Source organism: Monodelphis domestica, chromosome 7, assembly GCF_027887165.1.
Source record: "Monodelphis domestica isolate mMonDom1 chromosome 7, mMonDom1.pri, whole genome shotgun sequence".
Taxonomy (NCBI): domain Eukaryota; kingdom Metazoa; phylum Chordata; class Mammalia; order Didelphimorphia; family Didelphidae; genus Monodelphis; species Monodelphis domestica.
The window spans coordinates 105439662-105462212 of NC_077233.1; the positions used below are offsets into that span (position 1 = coordinate 105439662).

Here is a 22551-nt window from a genome sequence, read left to right on the forward strand (position 1 = left end):
TACATTCCTACTTTAATAGTAAATGTATTAATGAAAATATGTATTCATGAAATGAATTAATGAAAAAATAGAAAATATTTATTTTATATGTTTCTTTTAAATTCAAAAATAATTTTGATTACAGCAAACTGTGAAGCCAAAGGAACTTCCACAACTTCCACAATACCTGTAAAGTATAAAGCTTTAACCCATATCCTTTATATCTAAGGCCATCACCCAGTATCCAAATACCTCAATTATATGTGTCATTGTCAAAAAAAAAACAACTAATAATCAAAGGTAAACATAACAAATGAGCTATAAAGATATAACACCAAAATAAATTTATTTCATCATTACTCTACAGAATACTTTCTCATGTTATCCATTAATGACTCTAGTTACCTGTGTAATCATCTCCTCCATACAATAAACCAATGACACTTTAATATGCATGTGCAAAGACAAGACAGTACCTTCTCTAATTCCAAGTGACTGGAGCATAAGCAAGCCATGGGATAAAACCCTCTCTTTGTCTGGACCCAACCTCTGAAACATCCATGAGATCATTATGGTTGAGAAGGCATTATACTTTTTGTTAATCATTTATTCCATATAATTAATGGCAAGAAAAATAGCACTTCTACCATTCCCTTCTTCACTGTTCTCTGGCATTGTTATTAAGAAGTTAGTATTGTTTTAATAACCATCATTTATAAAGCATTTTGAAGATTTCAAAATACTATACAAATATCATCTTATAACAGCCTCAGGAGACAGTGCTAGAATTTATTCATATTTTAAAGATGAAGAAGCTGAGGCAGACAGTAATTCACTGAGTTCCATGACAGCAAGTATCCAAGGCAGCATTTGAATTCAATTCCATCCTGACTCTAGGGCCAGTGCTCTATTTACTGTTCTTCCTTGTTCACTCTTCACCTTAAAAGCAGATCTACTTGGGGGAAAGAGTTATTCATTGAAGAATTATGGAGCAAAGTAAAATGATTAAAAACTCATAAGAAATATCAGATCACTTTAACAGAAGAAATGTAGCAAAAATGATAGTTTGCCTCTAACATTGATACTCTTTCCCACCTAATCATAGTTTGTAGGAAAACTATTCCTATTGAGGAACATCTATTCCAATGTGTTAGTCCTGTGATTCATAATCATAATTCTTTGAAACCTTGTAGTATCACCACTAATATTAATTTATGTCAAGAAAATCTGAAAATAAGTGCCACTTTAAATAGGCTTATATATAGGTATTTTAATTATCCATTAATATTCCTTTTGTTTTTGTTTTTGTTATAATTCATTGTGGATTAGAAATGACCCAAGTAAACAGATTCTTAAAAGCTAATCCTAAAGAACAATCATTTTGAGGTAAAGTGTCTTCAATTGCTGGACCAGAGATGAAATATACATTTGCTACCCAAGGACCAGCCTAATTATATTCAGAATTCATGTTTACAAGTTCAAAAATAATTTTGACATTACATTTCATTAAGCTACTTATTAAACTGTGGAAGAATTATAATCTGTTTTACAAAAAAGAATACATGGGCACAGATAAAATATTGAATCCTAGAAGTATTTGGCAAATTAAGTTGAATCATATAATGTAAGAAAAGGAACTGATATCAAAGATAACATTTTCGAATATGCAACCATTGCTATTTTTAATGTTCACACAGATATGTGAAAAATAACAAGTGAGTTTAATAAAATAAGTGAAAAATGTTAGCCCAGGTATAACATAAACTAGAGGCAATTGTTAATACAGTGCTGACCTGGAACCAGGAGGACCTGAACTCAATTCTGACCTAAGATACTTAATAGCTTTGTGAATCTGAGCAAGTCACTTAACCTCTCTCAATTGAGGATAATAATTTTATCTCAGAGCATATATTTTTATAACATGCTTAACACCATGCCTATATATGAATGTTTATTTCCTCTTTACATCAATAGTTAATCATGGTATTCAGATATTACTATTTCTGAATTTAAAGAATATATTAAAAAAGTTTCACTCCAGTGAATCTGTGAGTTCATCATAGTAGATACTACATTCAATGCTCCAAAATACAATCTATCTAAACCTACACATAGTACATTATTCTGTTCTATTTCATTCATACATTTCCATAGTATGATCAAACCAATGTACTAAAAGCCTTCTTCATATACTTTTGATATTATATAGATACCAATGGCTCTTAAAGTCTGTCCATTAATTATTCTTTCCTCTTAGTATATAAAGCTGCTTATTTTTTTGATAGTCCATTTAAAACTTTAACTTCAAAGCTTGTAAAACAGAAATTTAAAAATTTTACCATTTAAATAGAATTGAAATTTTTACAATTTATATATCTTTTAAAACTTCATCTTTAAAACTTTAAAACATATCTTTAAATCTTTATAATTTCTGTATAATTCTACCAGATGTCTCTTCTTTCCCTAACATCAATTTTAGTATACAGGAATTAGTAGTAGTCTCTTGGTAAGCGAGGATGATGATTGTCTTTGTGCGTTTTCATCTATGGATAGATGAGTGTGCACAAAGACACTTGTATGTGAAGGAGATTTAAGTGGAAAAGTTGATGCACAAAGACAGTCCCACTCTCTCGGCGTTGGAAGCCTGGGTCCAGTGGCATGAAAAGTCGTTACACCTGGAGACTTCCTCAGCTGCATTGGATGGCCATGTTGTCTTTTGTGCTCCAACATGCCCTAAGCACTCCACAGTGCCTTGCTGCATCACCATCTCAGCCGTTGAACCTTCTTGTTGGTTTCTTCTGTCTGTTCCACCAAAGCAGTCTTCACATGCTGGGTGAGCAAAGCCCTGGTTCACCAGGGGTCGACAACCCGATGGCTACCTTCACAAGGTTTGGCCGGCCTGTCGAAGCCATTGCCCGGGGTGTGGCCACTGCCACGTGCTAGCAGCTACTGGGAGCCACAAGTGAGAGCTGGGTGTCAGGTGGGGGTCAGTGGCTGGAGAGCTGCCCTAAGAGGGCACGACAAGCCCTCCATACCAGAGATACTACCCCTCCCTGAGCACCCCATACACCCCATATACAGAAATATGTAGATACTTAAAGCACAATAGAAATTCTATAAATGAAGTATATACAGAGACACATGTTTGTGTTTTCATGCATACATATATAGTTAAGCATATATATGCATTTATGTCATATAATACCTCAGAAGCTAATAAACACCAAATATTTTAGTATGTAGTTTATTTAACTTAGATACTTAATAAATCTATACTCATACTATGGCTTTCTTGTATTTTTTTCATAAAGAGTAACAAAAGTATTCAGATTTACCTTGGTAGCTAATGTTTTAGTAATGCCTCTACTAAGTATGAAACCTTTCATATCATTTAATTTAAGGATTTTCTGTGTGCTGACAAATGCTATAGGGAAATGTGAAAACAAAGTCAGATTTCCAAATTTTCTGGTTTCTATGTCTTTCTACATTTCACAGCATTTCAGATTACTTGCAAAGGAAAACACTTTTTTTTTCACTGCTTCTTCATCACTTTTGCAAAAACAGCAGTTGGCACATGGATCTTTTCATAACTGGAGCTACTAATGGCCAGTTGAAAATTTCTCAAATTTCTTTTCTTGGTTTATTCCTATGCATTTATGAAATAGTCCCTGCTTGTAAGTTAGTTAATTGTTTCTTTGGCCCTGGCCTTTTAAATTGTAAACCACTGAAGGGAAGAGTCTATGGCATGTCTCTCTAACCCTAAAGGCAACCATGAGGCCATTATGTAGTAATATATCTATTATTAAAAGTGATACTAAGATGAGTATTAAAACAATAATTAGAATTGGATAGACAAATCAACTTTTTCAAAGTGCTTTGCCTGTACTATCTTATTCAGTGCCCTTTGATTAATTGGCACAAATTAAATCTCTCCTATATTTATTCTTTTTTTTAAACCCTTACCTTCCATCTTGGAGGCAATATTGACTCAAAGGCAGAAGGGTGGTAAGGGCTAGGCAATGGGGGTTAAGTGACTTGCCCAGGGTCACACAGCTGGGAAGTATCTGAGGCCAGATTTGAACCTAGGACCTCCTGTCTCTAGGTCTGACTCTCAATCCACTGAGCCACCCAGCTGCCCCAATCTATATTTATTCTTAAATCAAAACTGAACCATTTGTATTACCCAGGGTTTTTAAATGATGGCTTACACAATATACAGGGGTGAATGATCTTAGCAAAATAGTGTCTGATAATACCAAAGACCTTGGCTTTTGGGATAAGAATGCTTTATTAAAAAATGCTTTGAAATTTAGAGAGGAATTTGGCAGAGACGAGGACTAGACCAATATCTCACACACTATATAAAAAGATAAGGTCAAAATGGGTATATGTTTTTGATGAAAAAGATTGATACCATAAAAAATTATTGGGACATAGAATAGTTTTCCTGTCAGATCTATAGAGAAGAGAAGAATTTATGACCAACCAAGAGCCAGAGAGCATTATAAGATGTAAAATGAATAATTTTTATTATATTAAAAACTTTTGTACCAACTAAACCAATGTAATGAAAGTTAGAAGGGAACAACAAACTGGTAAAAATTATAACAGATTTCTCTGATAAAGGTATACTTTCTCAAACTTACAGAGAATTAATAAAATTTATGAGAATAAAAACTATCCCCTACTTAACAAATGGTCAAAGGATATGAATAAATAGTTTTAGATGAAGGAATCAAAACTATCAAAAACCATATGAACAATTGTGCAAAATCACTCTTTATTAGAGAAATTCAAATTTAGACAATGCTGAGGTGCCATCTCATACTGGTCAGATTGGCAAATATGATAGGAGAAGAAGGTGAGAAATTTTGGAAGGAATATGGCAAGACTGGGGCACTAATGTGTTGTTGGTGGAGTCATGAACTGATCCAACAATTCTGGAGGGGAATTTGGAACTATTCCTAAAGGGCCATAAAATTGAGCATATTCTTTGATCTTGTACTGTACACAGGCCAGTACTGGGCCTGTGTCTCAAAGTGATCATAAAAAAGAGGAAAGGATCTACTTGTACAAAAATATTTTTAACAGCTCTTTTTGTGGTGGTGACGAATTGGAAACTGAGTGAATATTCATCAATTGAGGAATGGTTGGGCAAATTGTGGTATATGATAAGCAGGATGATTTCAGAAAAAGATGGAAAGCTCTTCCTTATCTGATACAGAGTGAAATAAGCAGAACTAGGAGAACATTGTCCCCAGGAACAGCAATATTGGAATAATGATCAACTGTAAAAACTTGGCTACTCACAACAATGCAATGATTTGGTCCAAATTCTGAAGGACTCATTATGGTATCCACTTCCAGAAAAATAACTGTTGAAGTTGGATGCAGATCAAAGCATATTACCTTTCACATCAGGTTATTTACAGTTTTATTTTGGGCTTTTACAACCATGACCAATATGGAAATGTCTTTTGCATAATAATACATATATGACCCAGATCAAATTGCTTACCTCTCTGAGCTCAGTGAAGGAAAAGAGGGATGGAAATAATTCAGATTTTATAATTTTGGAAGAAGTATGTTGAAAATTATTATTTCTGTGTAATTGGGAAAATAAAATGTCTTTTAAGTTTAAAAAATACATAAACAAAAACATTTTAAAATAATAAAATAAAATTATGACTTCTATGCATTGATGTCCACTGGTGGTTTTGAAGAGTCATTGAAAACATTCAACATGACACCACAAAATAAATATATGCTATAAAAAAGAGGGTCTTCTAGCACTAAAAATGATTGCTTATAAGTGAATTAAGGAACTGTTCACAACTCGCTTTTGTGGCCCCTTGAAGATCACATATTACACAGCTAAATAACTGTTGAATGTCAGTAGTGGAGAATTCAGTTGGACTTTTTACAACAGGAATATTTAATAAAGCCATTTAAAGTTTCAAGAAGAGCATAGATATTTGGGAAGATAAAGAATTCTGAGGGAAAATATATTATTTCTGAAAGGTAATCATGCTTTCAGATGAAAGGAAAAATTACTGCACTCTTCTGGTGTGAGTGCCTGATGTTTCTATTTCTACCATGGTCAAGTGTCTGCTATCTACACTAAAAATGAAAATGTGATACTAGAAAGAAAGTACACAGGGGTCTCAAGTATTGCCTTTTCATTCTCTAGGTTACCAGGGAGAAGGGTTCTTTAAAGCTCTTGGCAGTCTTGAAAATGAATTTTCAATAGAAGTTGAAAATGAAAATGGAAAAGAGTCTGAAGAGATTGAAAGGAATATGACATGTAAGTAAAGACATGGAGAATAGAAGATTGCTGCGCAGAAAAGGAAAAGAAAGACCCCTGAATACTTGGTGTTGAGACAAATTGGAGATTCTTTTCATAAAAAAAGAAATGAAAGTTCTGAAGATGGAGCAACTACTTACCCTAAAGCAATGAAAAACATGAATGTATAAGAGAGAAAGTTTCAAAAGAAAAAGCATCCACAGCAGTAGGTGGTCACCACCTACTGAGGAGTACAGAAAGAGTTGATTGTCTATCTGGTAACAACAGAGAAGTCTGTTTTTCTTTCTTTACTAAGTCATAACAAGGAATCTTAGCAGTGTTTTTTTTTAATTTTTAAAATTGTTTCTTACTAATCATTTGTGGAAAAATTATCCTTTTACCCAGTTCAGAATATTATTTATGGCTAAAGATGACTAGGCAAAGAATAGGAGGGAAGAGAGTATGGATATGAATACACACATTTGTGGATATTTTCTTACAAAATATAAATATTAATGTAGGCACCCACATAGTTGAGTTGGGCCTACAAGTTAGATTAGGCTTACCGACTCAGTGGGTCGCATAAACACTTGATCTTTACAATGAAGTATGTTAAAAGTATACATAAATGAATGTAAATATATTAATATCTGTAAATATATCAAATATTTATATCATAAGATCTGTATCTTTTCCAGCCTGGTTACATAGAGAAACAATTAGCTCTAAGAAAGAACTTACATTGTAGAAAGAAAAAGAAGAAAATTAACAGTAACTAAAATAAAAAATGTGTTAAATACATCCTAAAGAGGTACAAGGGGCAGGTCCCTCTCCCAGTGCCCCAGCTCAGCGGGAAGCCTATCAGCAGCTGCTGCAGACTGCTGGGGGCCATGTCTGGAGGTACCACCATGCCAAATCAGAATAGCATCCCTGTGGGGCCCCTGAGATGCTGCCCAGGCTGAGATCAGCTCCAACTCTTTCTTATCCTCTCCTAGGCCTCAGGAATTCCCAGAGCGGCGGGGAGTGCAACCCAGCACTGAGAACATTCCAGGCTTTGCACACAGCTGGTAACTACCTGAAGCAGCTTCCACCCAACTTATTCAAAGGATGCTGTTGATGCTTGAAAATGCAAAACGATTGACCTGTAGTTTCCCAAATACAGTTCCAGTCTACCTTTTACCTAAATGATTCTCAGTCCCACTTGTTTTGCCTTTGGACAATATTTATTTCAGTAGTATCTGAGGACCTCACTCTGAGTTTTCCATCCTGCTTATACTCTGCACAGGATATCTTCCATGACATTGAAGTATACCTTTGGTGAGCATCCCTCTTCGTTTTTTTTTTAAATGTTGATTATCAAAGTGTTATTTATCAGCATTATCCCTGGTTGCTTTCATCAAGGAATCTTGATTATCATAACATACTTATGAGAGACAACTCATTGGAAGAGAGCCCTTACGTACTGGTGTTTGAATCTGAAGTCGGTGACTAATTTATTATGAAAAAACACTAAATATAGCAGAATCTTGACTTGTCTGTGCCTTTCAGGCAGATGTAGTGAAAGAAATCTTTTATAAAGGCTGACAGGTTCATTCCTGCAAAGATATTATAGGAGTAGTCCCTGCGCTTCTTCCTTTTTCAGTTCAACTCATTTTGGCTTTCCTCAAGAGGTGAACTGGACTTTTGTTTGCCATTGATAGGGCGAGGGGCCAGGAATAGCTTGGGGGTGATGGTCTTAGCCATGAAGAACAGACAGAGTGAAAGCAGCGGGTGAAGAAGGGAAGAAAGAGGGGCTCCGAGGTCAAAATCCCCTTTAAAGTGACCCGGTTTATCTTGGAGTTAAATCTCAAGCTATGTATGCAGTCCACGCCAGTTGCCACTGCCTGTACCTTTTACCATACATTTTTCTGCGAAATCAAATTAGATGCTTTTGACCCTTACCTCATAGCCAGGTCTGCCATTTACCTGGCAAGAAAGGTGGAGGAACAAGACCTCAGAACTAGAGACATCCTCAGTGTCTGCCATACGTACCTAAACCCCAAGAGCAAACCTTTGGAGTTGGACTCCTGATTCTGGGAGCTGAGGAACAGCATCGTTCAGTGTGAATTGCTCCTGATGAGTTTTGTATGTGTCCCCTTCCAACACCCCTACAAATCCCTGCTCTCCACCTTATTTCTTTAAAGACCCAAATGAACCTTCACAGCTGAGAGAAAACGCCAGACTCCCTGGTAGCCCAGGCGCTTCTGCAGGACAGCTACCACTGAGGGCTGCCCCTTACCTACCCAGCCCGGCACATAGCCATGACAGTAATCTATCTCACCTTGTAGGGCTGTGGAGTGGAGGTACCTGCCGATCCTGACACAGAAAAGCCGTTAAGACCTTACCAAGCCAGTCATTGATAATATTGTCTCTGTCCAGACTCACATTTACACAATGGACACAAAAAATTCCTTAATGGTCCTCTGGACATCCAGGGAGAAACAGACATTTGCTTTTTCTGAGGACTGGATTTGACCCACCAAAATGGATCCTGACTTCCAAAAGCTGATATCAAGATGGTCAAATCAGGTCCCAGGATCAGTTTTGCATTAGGAAAAGCAGGGCTAAACTTGGGTTGCTTTCTGATAGTTCTTTGTTATTTATGTGGTGGCACAGTGGAAAGATGAAGTTAGGCATTCCCTCTGAGTAGGTTTGGAGTTTGTTGTGTTTAGACAGGAATAGATCCTGGTTGAAAGAATGCACTATGTTCAGTTCCTTTTTGCACCTTAGGAATTTTTTGAAGATGAACCTTTTGAATTTGGTGTAGTTTGTATTTAAGCATCTCTTCATTAAAACAAAAACCAAAATAGAATACTTGATTGCACCCTTTGGGGTTATATTTCCAAACCAGATATAAGCTTAACCTTTGAATACAAATGGAAGAGTATTTTAATTCTTGTAATAAAAGGTAAACAAAAAGCATAAATATGTGAAAGTAAGTATATAGTTTAAGAGCTTTTGATGTTCTATGGACCACTTTGGGGATAGGAGAATGATATTAGTTATGATTTTTTACCACTTTGTGTTATCTTCTCCCTAAAATATAAAATATGAACATCTTTTCACCCCAAATATACTCCCAGAAATGCTATGTGTTCAAAGTCTTGGATTGCCAAGCTCTCTGAAAAATCAAAGCTTTCTAGTAAACCCAAAGACAAATGAATGCTAAGTAAAAAGAGTATACCTATTTTCACCTATTTATAAAAAAAATTATATAAAAGAGAAAACTATGGATGGACCAGCCATATAGTAAGCATCAGGGAGTAACAGAAAAATTAAGTGATGGACTGGTACCCACAAAATATAAAAAAATCTGAGAAATGCTTCTCAGAAGCCTACTAGCTATATAGAGAATGTCCATGAGAGAATGGAGGGGGAAATCACAGAAAGAGATAGGAGGTATAGGTTACTGTCAATCCCAAAAGAGGGTTGGGAGATGGGAAAAAATACTTTTATAGTTAAGAAAGCAGGTTCATGTTGCATACAGTTGGCCAAAAGAAACACCTCTTCTCAAGATATTCACTTCTGTCATTTCCAAAACAAAGTTATTGTTTCTATATTAAACTTGTTTGTTGGTTCCCTAATTAAATTATTTTAAGGAAAAATTAAGATACAATAGAAGTGCTTTATAGAAATTAAAAATAATCTTTGCCTGGGTCAAGAATGATTTCTAGAACCAGAGATTTTTTGAGACATCTTAAAAATGCTTTGGAGTAGCAAAATTATTATTCCCTGAAGATATTTCCATTAAGAAAAAAATAAGATCAATCTTATTAGGTCTTTCAAGTCCTCTGTTTTAGCATATACCTTAAGAAACCGTCTCAGAATGAGTACACTGTGGTTTTCCTTTCTTTCAGTTTCTCTCCTCTCAGACATTATTCTCTTAAATTGAGTCAATGGTCCTTAGGATTCAAAAAAAAAATCCTTAAATGACACAATAGGTAGAACACTGGGTCTGGATTAAAACAATCTGAGTTCAAATCTAGCATCTGATACTTGTAAATTATGTGATATTGGGTAAACTAAAACCTCTGTTTGCCTTAGTTTACTGAATAAAATTCTAATGTCAGGGGACAATAATAGTGAATCTTAGTATTTTTATGAAGATGAAATCTTATATATGTAAAGCTTTTAGTACAGTGCCTCTCATATAGTAGGTACTTTAAAAAATTAAATATACACTTATATGTCGATACAATTATAATAATTATATTCTGTCATTTTGCAGTCCACATTCTCTCCCTCCCTCTCACCCCTCCCCTCTACTCAAGTAATATATATGTTGTACATGTGTTGTCATATAATACATCTTTCCATCTTCATCATGTTATAAAAGAAGATGTATATTGCTTACACTAAAGAAAAATTCATAGAGGAAATAAAATGTAGAATCATATAGTAGGCATATATATGCTTATATATGCTTATACTTTCCCTTTCGTTTTATAAAACAGAAAAAAAAACATAGAAAAAGACTGGTAATTTTAAGAAGAAAGTTTACCTGTAACTAAATGGATGATAAGGCTGAATTGAATACTGGGGAAGTATGGAGATCAATGTGTATCCTAAATATAAAAGGTTCGAGCAGTAAAGGCAGTTGTCAAAGAAACTTGAAGCACAGGCTCGATGTTTGGGGATATGAGCTCATTGAGATTTGAAGTAACAGTGATGTGCGGTGAAAGCACTGTATTATGCTTTCAGATGTCTAAAAGGGTTTTGCAAAACTGAAAGTTTTATATAGGTTCTAGGCTGTTATGGTGATGTTTCTGCTGCTACTGCTGCTGCTAATGATAATTCTACTGATAATATAAAAGAATAGTAGGATATCTAAGATTTAGTCTTGATTCTGCTTCTAATCACCTCTATACTGGTAGAAAAATTATTAAATTTCTTTCCATCTACATTTCCTTATGTGAAAAATGAATGGGTTGGATTAGATTATTTTAAAAGTTCCTTCCAACTCTAATCATTTATAATTCCACTATTTAGGCATTGCTGAATACTAAATTCCAAATAAAACATTCTGTATGTATAAGAGATTAAAATTCAGGAAACAGGAAGTATCCCTTTCATTATATTCCGTAGTCATCAAAAATCAACTCTACTCATCTCAGGACACCATAATTAAAAGAGGAATTTGAGGTCTTTGTAAATAGGTTTAGCACAAGTTCAGAAATGGGAATACAGGTTAGGGTTAATGGTTAATGAGGAAATGAAAGAATTGAGATCATTCATATTGGGGAATTGAAGATTCTCATATCTGTCTAATTACATGTAACCGATACTAAAACCAGGTTTAAAAGTTGTAATGCAAAGGAGTTCAGATAAAAAGTGTCACCTCACACAGAGCTTATTTTAGTAGACTTTATTGCTATGCACAAGAGAAGGGAGAAAAAGACTTGCTAGAAGGAAAAGTCTTAGTGTGTGGCCTGAACGCCCACAGAGAGCACACAGAATGAATATCAATTCTATACTCAAAATCCCAGTGTCTCTCAAGGTTTGACCTTATACATCATGTGAGACAAAAAGCCAGTATCATATCAGTGGAAGTCTTCTGTTATCCACAGAACCAGTAAAATGAAAATAATTTCTCATTACTTAATAAGAAGGTAGGAATAAAAGAATAGAAAGTAAGAATGAAGACTAGGAAAACAGGAATCTCAAAACTATCACTACTATTCATCCTAAAAGAAGTTGAAATGGGAGTGGAAGTGTACCAGTCAATCTGGTTTTCACCATTTAACAAATATTTTTTTTAATTTGAGTTTATATATATACATATATATATGTATATATATAATATAAAATAAACCACTTGTTGCCCAGGAATGAATTTACTAACATTTTGGATGGCTTGATGGCTATTTAATGAAAAATATATAGACTCATAGTATTAAAAGGTTAATTTATTTTTTCCTGAAAAGAAGAAATTATCTTAAAGTGAATTTTGATGTATGTAGGTTTTATGTAAAATATTTTCTTCGCATTGAGGCATTGGAATGGTTTATTGAGAAAGGTAGTGTTATTTGAGGTATTTGCTTTATAAGTATTTTTTAAAACAGAGCAGGAACATTTTTACTCTTGCTAAAGTCAGATAAACAAACTATATTGAACCCTTTCAGACTCTCTTAACCCCTTACTATGATATTCACCACTCCCTCTAGTCAAAACATTACTTTAGGATTTATCAATCCCATTAAGTTTTGTTGGTATACTAAGTAAAACATTTTCAGTTTCTAGCTAACAATTTTATTTTTTTTCTGTGTACATGCATTTTATTTTTTAAATTTTTATTTAATTAGTCAATTTAGAATATTTTCCTATGGTTACAAGAATCGTGTTCTTTCCCTAACCCTCCCCCCCCATTAGCTGATGCACAATTCCACTGGGTTTTTCATGTGTCCTTGATCAAAACCTATTTCCATATTATTGATGTTTGCACTAGGGTGATCATTTAGAGTCTACACCCCCAATCATTTCCCCATACACCCATGTGATCAATCAGTTGATTTTTCTTCTGTGTTTCTACTCCCACAGTTTTTCCTCTGAATATAGATAGTGTTCTTTCTCATAAATCCCTCCAAATTGTTCTGGATAATTGCATTGCTACTAGTAGAGAAGTTCATTACATTCAATTGTACCACAGTGCATCAGTCTCTGTGTACAATGTTCTCTTGGTTCTGCTCCTCTCACTCTGCATCAATTCCTGGAGGTTGTTCCAGTTCACATGGAATTCCTTCAGGTTATTATTCCTTTGGGCACAATAGTATTTCATCACCAACATATACCACAATTTGTTTAGCCATTCCCCAATTGAAGGGCATCCCCTCATTTTCCAATTTTTTTGCCACAACAAAGAGCACAGCTATGAATATACTTGTACAAGTCTTTTTCCATATGATCTCTTTGGTTATCTCTTTTGGTATAAACCCAGCAGTGCTATGGCTGGATCAAAGGGCAGACAGTCCTTTAGCGCCCTTTAGGCATAGCTCCAAATTGCCCTTAAAATGGTTGGATCAATTCACAACTCAACCCTAGCAAACAATTTTTTTAAAACAGATTTTAAAACAGAAAATATGTCAAAGATAAAAATGTGATGATTGATCCAGCAATACCACTACTAGGTCTGTATCCAAAGAGATTAAATATAGGAGGAAAGAACCTACCTGTACAAAAAAGTGTATAGAAGCACTTTTCATTGTGTCAAAGAAGTGGAAACTGAAGGAATCCTCATCAACTGGGGAATCATTAAACAAGTTGTGGTATAGGATTATAATGGAATACTATTGGGCCATAAGAAATGACAAATAAAATGACTACAAAAAGACCTTGAAAGACTTATATGAAGTGATGTAAAATAAAGTGAGCAGAACCAAGAGAACACTGTACATAGTAACAATAATAATGTATGATGGTCAACTGTGAATGACTTAAGTGTTATCAACAAGTCCAGGACAACTTCAAGAGAATGAAAGCAAAAAAGGAAAAAAGACATTCCCCATCACAGAAGAAACAAGTAGAGTATGAATACAAAATAAAAATTAATATTTTTACTTCAGTTCCTACATTAATTTTGGTCCAATGTAAACAATATGTGCATTGTTTCACAAAATGATTGACATGAAAATATATATTATGATAATATATGTATAATCTATATTTTGTTACCTGAATTTTTAATGTTGGGGAGAGGTGAGCAGGAGAGGAAGAACATAGATTGCAAAATATCAGAAAACAAATAATTAATAAATTGCATTAACATGCAGTATGAAATAAATAAAAATTTATTAAATAAAAATTAAAAAGTAAAAATCTGAATATCTCAATAACAAAAATTTTCATATTGCTAAAACAGAAAAATATTTTACTTTAAAATAATTAATATTTTAGATTATGATTTAACATTTTAAATCATTTTCCCCCAGATTAAAAAATTATTGAATAAATATTCTTCATAATAGAAAAATAAAATTAAGGTATTTGTGCCAAGAAAAAAGTGGCATTAAGTTTTTGAATTTACTCTTTAAAAGGCATGTTTAATTTTTTATATTCTTAGACAAATGAAAATTAAATCAAGGATTAAATATACTATAATGACAAGAAGTATTTGATTACCTTTATTCTTTTTATATTGTTTCAGAGAAAACATGTCTTCTTTTGTGTTCTTTTCTTTTTACAGTTATTTTTTCCTATACCTACATAAATCATAGGCAGTTTTCAGTGTCTGATTTCCTTCAACTTAATTTTGGATTTGTACATGGACAAATAAGCAGTAGGTCTTTGGCCTAATCCTTCTGTTATTCCTTATAAATCTAGACACAATCCTGGACTACCTTGACTCTTTCACAATATGATTACAATAACACTCCTCTTCTCACTCTTTTTCCATCAGAGCCAGGCATTTCTATGAAGGATAACAAGATGGCAAAGAAGAATCAGAAAGACTTCAGCTTAAATTCATGATTCCTAGGGAATTAATTAAAATAAATAAAATATATGTTTAGTATTTCAGAGTTTTTTACCATTTAAAAAATAAGAAATAAATGTTCTACATCATACCTTCCTGTGTACCATCTCTACCTATGAAGAAATTCTGCTATTTTTAATATTTCATCTTAAAACATGACTTACAAGCTTTAGAGGAGGCAGGGATATGTGAATGATGAAGTAATTTAGCCTCTCCATTTTTAAAGACTATTTTTATCCCCCAAATACTTAAGACTTTTGCATATGCAACAAATATATGCAACAAATTTCTAATTTTAAATGGGATTTTACTCATATTTGCTAAAATAATGTCTTTTGGTTAGGGTTATCTAAAGTACAGTTTCTGTTGCCTGTAAATATTAATGAAGTTTCCCAAAGTGTTAAATCTGTAACACACCAGGGAATCAACTTATCCAAGGGAAGAAATTCACTTCCAGAATATTAATCAGTTCCTTAGCAGCACTTTTGGTAGTAAAAGAAATCAGGGAAACTTTAACTATCCTCTTAATCACATATGTATCCATAAATTTAGTTAAAAATAAATTTAACAAGAGCTAAGATTTTTTTTAATGTAGAAACCTTGTCATTCTCCATGAATAATAGAGGAAGCTAAAATCAGTGTATTTCCTAGTTTCTACTACTTTGTGTTCATTTCCCTTTGTGTGTTTTCAATGTATTATGTATCGAAATATCTCACTTTAAAGAATAGTTCCAAGACAACACCAGCTTTACTGTAACATTTAGAATACCAAAAGAGTGATAGATTTTGAATCAATTTTATATCATCTCTATTCCCAATTAAATCCCTAACTCTATCAAGAAAGACATAATTTGAAATTAAAAAAAATAAAACAGATGCGAAAAAAAGCTCATCAAAACTAAATAAAACATGAGACAAGTATGACAATAATTGTAATGTTCCATTGCTTTATTCCTCCACTTTTGTGTAATGAGAGGTAAATACATTTTCTGGTCTCTTTTCTCAGGTCAATATTGGTGACCATGAGATCTTTTAAAATAATCCTCAACTCAATGATTTAAAAAAAATGAATGATAGGTTCCTAAATATATTCATTTTTAACCATTCATTTTTTCATTATATATATATATATATATACACATATTTTTATGTATATATCATCCAACATGGTATTTATCCAGTGGTGTATTTGAGGAAGCACCATTAAATTTTTAGTGTGAATAGTTACACTTCAAAAAGAAGCAGTGCTATAGATCAGGGATTCATTTTTTCTTTTGTTGATTTTCTAGTCTTATGAAAGTAATGAAGAAAATGTTTATAATACAGATTATATTTAAAGGTGTGCCTTGGGTATATATTTTTTGAAAACTGGTTATTAAACATGTACCAGAACACACATCTACATTATAAGTAGGGATATTAAAAAGAAACAAGCAATATACAAACAGTATTTTATATGGCAATAGCATAATTGTTATGAAAATAGAATGGATAGCATTTTGTCTCAGAAGTCACTGCAGTTCATGGCTACAAGATCTCATATGACAATGAAACCTTTATAGAGCACTGTTAAAAACACACACACACACACACACGCACACACATTGGAAAAGTATGATCGCTATGGTCACTCCATATTCTATTGTACGTGATCTGTCCCAAAAAACCTTGAAGAACCATAATTAATCATGTTGCTATGTTGTAGCCATGTTATCTACAGCATCAGTGCCCAGAATTTCTGCTGTCTATATTCTTAATTCTGTTTAATAACACTTCATGTAAATAGAAAATGCTAATCACTAGGAATACAAAGGGAGATAAAAAAATAATCCCTTTTCTCAAAGAGCTCACTTTGTAATAGATACAAATGTTTATGATCAAAATATGGAAAGACAAGTTGAAATAATTTCAGAGAGAAGTCACTCAATTTTAGAAGGACTGGGGAAGGCTTACTAATGAAGCTGAGGTTTTACCCAAGACTTCAAGGAATAATATGTTAGGATGAGAGGATAATTTGGGGAAGAAGGAAGAAAAAGTTCTATTTTTGTCTTAGTAAATCAATTGCATTCTAAAACATCAACACACAAATACAGAGGAGGATACTATGTTCTATCTGTCCCTTAGTGCACTGTGTAACTAAATATATGGTCTATTATGGAATTATTTCTGTCAGTCTACCTGTTTGCTTCTCATTTGACATTTATGGTTCATACAAATATTTAGTTTAGTATAGTTCCTCTATAATTAGGAATGCCAACAGTTAAATTAATAATCATAGAGTCCAAAATTGTTTTTTTTTAAATACCATCTACCTTCTTAATGGCTATTTCATCCTGTCACCGTGGATACACAATGGAATCAGTACTGACGGTAATTTTATATTTTTATCTGTTTCATAGCTCTCACTGATCAAAATTACTCACCAACTTCTCATTATGACTTTTCCATATTTAACTAGATTTGTTCTCATATACAAGGCATAGTCTGTCACTAAACAAAAAACAGAAAACTTTCAAAATTGTTTCATTTTTCAAAATCTATGCCCCACTGTAATCTTCAAGAACTCAGAGTAGCCACCATGGTAACATGAACCATCAGGATAAGACTCCAACAATGCTTACTCTTCCTGAATCACAGAATTGTATCAACTGAGATTATGAATAGAAAGTACATTTTTACATTGTAAAATACAATATGAAGCCAGCACTCACTAAGAGGAATACACGTAAATATCAAAATGGATTATAAACATTGTATATTATTTCATGCTTATTATTTATATTTTTCTATATCATGATAACACAGATTTAGCAAATGTACATACACAAAGACATATGTGTGAAATAAACTTTATAGTCAGTAAATTATTATTTCAATAGTTCTACTTAACTCCCATCCATTCTGATCCCAACAGGATTTCTACTTCCCAATGAGTAAGTCCAGGACAAAGGAACTTCTAGTTTCTTGAATGTAAGATTGACATCCCTGCCCACCTCCCATGAATGAATAGGAGATCATCAACTACAATCCTTCTGTAATGATGAAATACCCCCAAATCTTCTTCATTGCAACCAGGGTGTGAAGACCAGAGGGCTTTATTATCTGCTCTGGCCCTGAGGACTTTATGTTCCTTTGCATTTCCATTTTACCTGTCACTACACCCTAAAAACCCTTGAGCCTTGCCATTTGTTGTGCCTCTGACCTTTCCTATATTTATAGTATCCAGTTAGAAAGTGAATTCTTTGAAAATATATACAGTTCCATTTTTGATTTTTTATTCCTAGTACTTAGCACATTATTTAGCACATGGTATGCATTTAATATTAATGTTTTTTTTTTCTATTCCATTCCATTCCTACCCAGCTGCCTTCCCTTTTCATTGGTGTATTGTTCCTCTTGGAGTTCACACTGACTTATTACAAGAGCAGTTAACTCCTCTTTTTTAACCTTTCTCAGGTGTTAAGGAACCTCCAAATTTCTCCAGCATAAAGACATATAATGAGACACAATTTTATCTGTCATCAGTTCCACTGTTATAAATGAGCAAAATAGGAACACCTGTCATATCAATGTCTTTCTCCTAAAAACCCATAGTTTAACCCCAAAGGAAACACTCCTCTTGGAGATATATAATCACTTTAAAAGCAGTTAAATTGCCTTTTTGATTTCTTGCAAGTTAATAGTATTCAGCATTGGCATTTTATTTGACTTGTTTAAACATTTTAAAACAAATTTTTATCTAGTCTTCCTTCTCACATGTTCAGTTCATACTGAAGGATTTCTCCGGTAGAGAGAAACTGATGTACAGTCCAATACTTATAGCTGGTAATAGGTCAGATGAATAATAAGCAAGGCTAGAACTCCTATATGATTTACAAACTTTTCCCCCTTAAATTTCTGTAGATATACTTCCAATTTTGATTTCCTGAAAGCACATTTTTAGGTTGTTTCTTTATTTTTTCAATTTATGGAAAAGCATGTGTCCAAAATCAGTACCATTCAATTTTATTTTCATGAGTGGTCTATGAAAGAACATGATAGAAGGCTAAGTAGTTATAACTACAAATTGAGAAGTAAATATTTGCCTAGCTTTATATTTATTTTACTAGTAAAGGAAATGGGAATCCACTCCAGTATCTTTTCCACTTTCCCAACAGTTCTTGCCATTCTCTCTTCAGTTGTCAGACTTCCATTTAGTAGATAGCCTATTTGGTAGCCGTTTTCCGGTTCTGAGATTATAGAGCTGGAAAGATCATGAATCTAGAGCTGGAAGGCACTGAATAGTTCACCTAATCCAACTCCCTTATTTATGTATGAATAAATTGAATTCTATATAGGTCAAGTGATTTGTCCAAGATCCTACAGAAAGTAAATAATGTCAGAGTCTATATTTATTCCTTTTCTGTGTAACATCTAAGGATTTTCAAATGGTTCCAAAATGAGGGTCACTACATTCGTCCAACATTTATGGAGTTATTCCCTTTTGAATTATTTTCATGATTTTATTACAATGCTCATTTCAGGGCATATAAGGGCAACTTCATGAAGGTGTTTAAATTTGTAGTTATAGCTCTCTTGAAATTTACGGATATTTTATTTCTCTGCTGTTTTCATTCTTTATTTGATCATCTTGTTTTAAAGAATATAAAGTAGAAGTTCTAATAAAAATTATAGAGGTCTATTTAGCACCAGGTCCTAAGGTTTCTTTTATATTGCAACATTCTTCTCTCATAGTAACCTTCCACATTATCCCCTGTGTGAAAAATGAGTAGGACGTTGAAATAGAATTGACTTCTCTCCACTCCATCCTATGCCTATCATGTATTCTGTGTTTGACACACACTGAGCCATAACTGTGGGAGATTTCAGAGCTCTCTAAACCCCCATTAGGAAACAAAGAAGGGGCAGTAAAAGCAATGCAGTCATTCTCTCTGTTTTAGCTTTAAAAATGCTGAGCAACTGAGAGGTAGCATTCTTGATCATTGTTTGAATGACATGAAAATTAGATTATAGCTTCAAATTTCCAACTCTGCAGAAGTGCAACTTAAGACAATTTATCCTTTAAAATTATGCTATTGCTCTGCTTTAAAATAAGTTATAATCATTTAACTAGCAGTAGGTATTTTCCCTTCTTATAAAATTTTGTAAAGAGCCAGGGTTTCTCTAGGGTAGGTGCCTAAAACTGGGGTTCTTTGGTAGGATTTGTTCTTTCCTCATTAACACCCATACTTCTTCCTACAATTAATATTCTGTGATATATTAATGAATTTCAAAAGATAGTTTTGGGATTTCTATTGGTAGCTATTGTTCTCCTTAAAGAGGCTTTACAAAAAAATGAGATGAACCAATAAAGGTAAAAAACAAAGCTATCTTTCATTTCTTTTGATTCAATGGAAATTTAGGTCTTTGGGGACAAATCCAGGACCCATTTTCATTGTTTTTCAAGAATATTGCCTTCTAAGAATAGAAAACTGCATATGTATAAGTAGGGAAGAAGTTCCAGAAAAAGACTACTATAAGAAACAAGAGTACTAGTCAAGAAGGTGGTGTATCTAGGGTATAAATGGGCTGTGAATGGAGAAAGTAGTCCAAAAAAGTACATTTATTTTTGTTCAGTTGTTTCTGTTATGTCCAACTTTTCATGCCCCTATCCGGAGTTTTCTTGGCAAAGATACTAGAGCAGATTGCCATTTCCTTCTGCTCATTTTACAGATGAGCAAACTGAAGCAAACAGGATTAACTGATTTGCCAGGGCCACATAGTTAGTGTCTGAGGCTATATTTTAACTTAGGAAGAAGGGTCTTCCTGAGTCAAGGTCCACCACTCTATCCACTACATTATCTAGCTGTCCCATGAAGCACACGTTTTTAAAGTGATCTAAATATGTTAATCCATTTCATACTCCAAACAACCTCGTGAAGTGGTGCCATTATTATCCCAATTATACATTTAAGGAAACTGAGACTGATTGAGTAACTCGGTTACTATGGCAGACTTTCAACTCAGACCTTCCCAGTTCCAAAACTAATGCTTTATTCAGTGTTCAACCTATATATTACATGAGTATGTGTGTCAACACATAGGGTTCTTGAGCTTTTGTCAAGTTAGGCCTTTCTGTATAATGTGTCCAGTTTTCAGGAATATATATTTTTCTTTTTTCTAAACATTCATTTTAAATATGAGTAAAGGAATATGCATGGAGCAGTAAAACATGTGTTTTATAATGTCCCCATTAAAACTGCAATTATTTATTTCTAGACCCTCTGACTTAATGAAGCATTCTTCCAAGTGTTTGTCACTTTATGGAAAAAAAAATGTTTTTTTTTTCCTATTCAGGCTATGAATTCAAAATTACTATAAAAGTCAACTTCCTGCTTATATACCAGTATAGGAAAACCAGAGTCTTATTAACCATGGCTGCTTTTCTCACATGCAGTGAAAAAGAATGAACCTGGTTGCTTTTCAAATGCTCAGGTCTCTTTAGTATGGAGTTGGTTTGGGCTCCATTTTTTAAAAGTATGAACAAGCCTGTAAACATTATATATCATTGCTGATGCCAAGACCCTTCAGGCAGGAAATATTCAAAAGACTTCTTCAGGAAAAAGCTCTATTAGGAAGCAATTTTATTAACTTTGCTACAGTACATGATAATTAGCTTTGGGGCAGTTTCTTTTGGACTAGAAGCAGTCATTGGGAATATTAACTCCCTAAAAAGTACCTCCATTATATAAAAATTCACATCATGAATGTTGTTATTTGCAAGAGTTTCTCAGCTTTAGGCTTTATAGCACAAAACAGCTTTTGACCCCAGGACCCCCTTATTGTCAGTAATTCAAAAACTCATTCATTTTCAGTAATGAAATTAGCTACCAAAAATTCCATTGCTTCAATCAAAAAGTTATTGCTCTTTCCCTATCTTGATTCTCTTTCTTTGTCTGATTCTCTATCCAGAATTTATTCATTCTTCAATACTTATTTCACTTCCAATCAGCCTCATAAATACCTACAAATTATATATCCTATCAAGTAGTGTATTCATTTACTTATCCACATATCCATTCATCCATCTGTCCTTCCATCCATCCATCCATCCATCCATCCATCCACTCGGCAAACATTTTGCCTCCTGTGAACTCATTTGATATTTTAGTTTGTTTTTTTACAATGCAACTTTAATTCTTTTCTTATATCATTAAAGGCAATATAGTGTAGGTGATAGAATGCTTGCTTTTAACTTTGGAAGAACTGGATTTATGTCTTATCTCTGACAAACATTGACTCAGTTATCTGAACGGGTCACAACCTCTTAGTGCTCTAAGCAAATTTCTAACATTTTAAGTTTTAGTGAAGTTGCAGAACTGAATTGAGTTTCCTCACCCAGGATTACCCTATGCCAGAGAAATCAAAGATCTACTTCCTACACTGCCTAACCTATATTATTAGAATTGATGCCTATGTATGTCTTATTCCCTGGATTACTAAACTGTAGATTATTTCCTAAATTGCTAGGCTAGATTATGATGTCTTTTGGCATGTGACAAGTATCTAATATTTCTATGCATCTAGAAAAACCTTAGTTTTGCTTTCTTTCTCTTCTATACCCTCTTATCTAACTATTGTAATTTCCTCATAGAAGGTGCAATATTGTATGCACCTGTAGTTAGAAAAATTTTAGGGGTACAAGATGATTATGTTGAATGATCAATTGAGGAGACTAGTCTCCCAAATGATCACAGGGGAGATCATGAAGTTGGGATTAATTCTCCCCTGATCAATTTTAAAT

At 33.6% G+C, this 22551-nt stretch overlaps 1 pseudogene; it reads left to right on the top strand.

Annotated features, from left to right (window-relative positions):
- The window catches only part of LOC100022448 (cyclin-Q-like), a 28823-nt pseudogene extending 20047 nt beyond the window's left edge, over nucleotides 1-8776 (top strand).
- Nucleotides 8777-22551: the final 13775 nt, after the last annotated feature.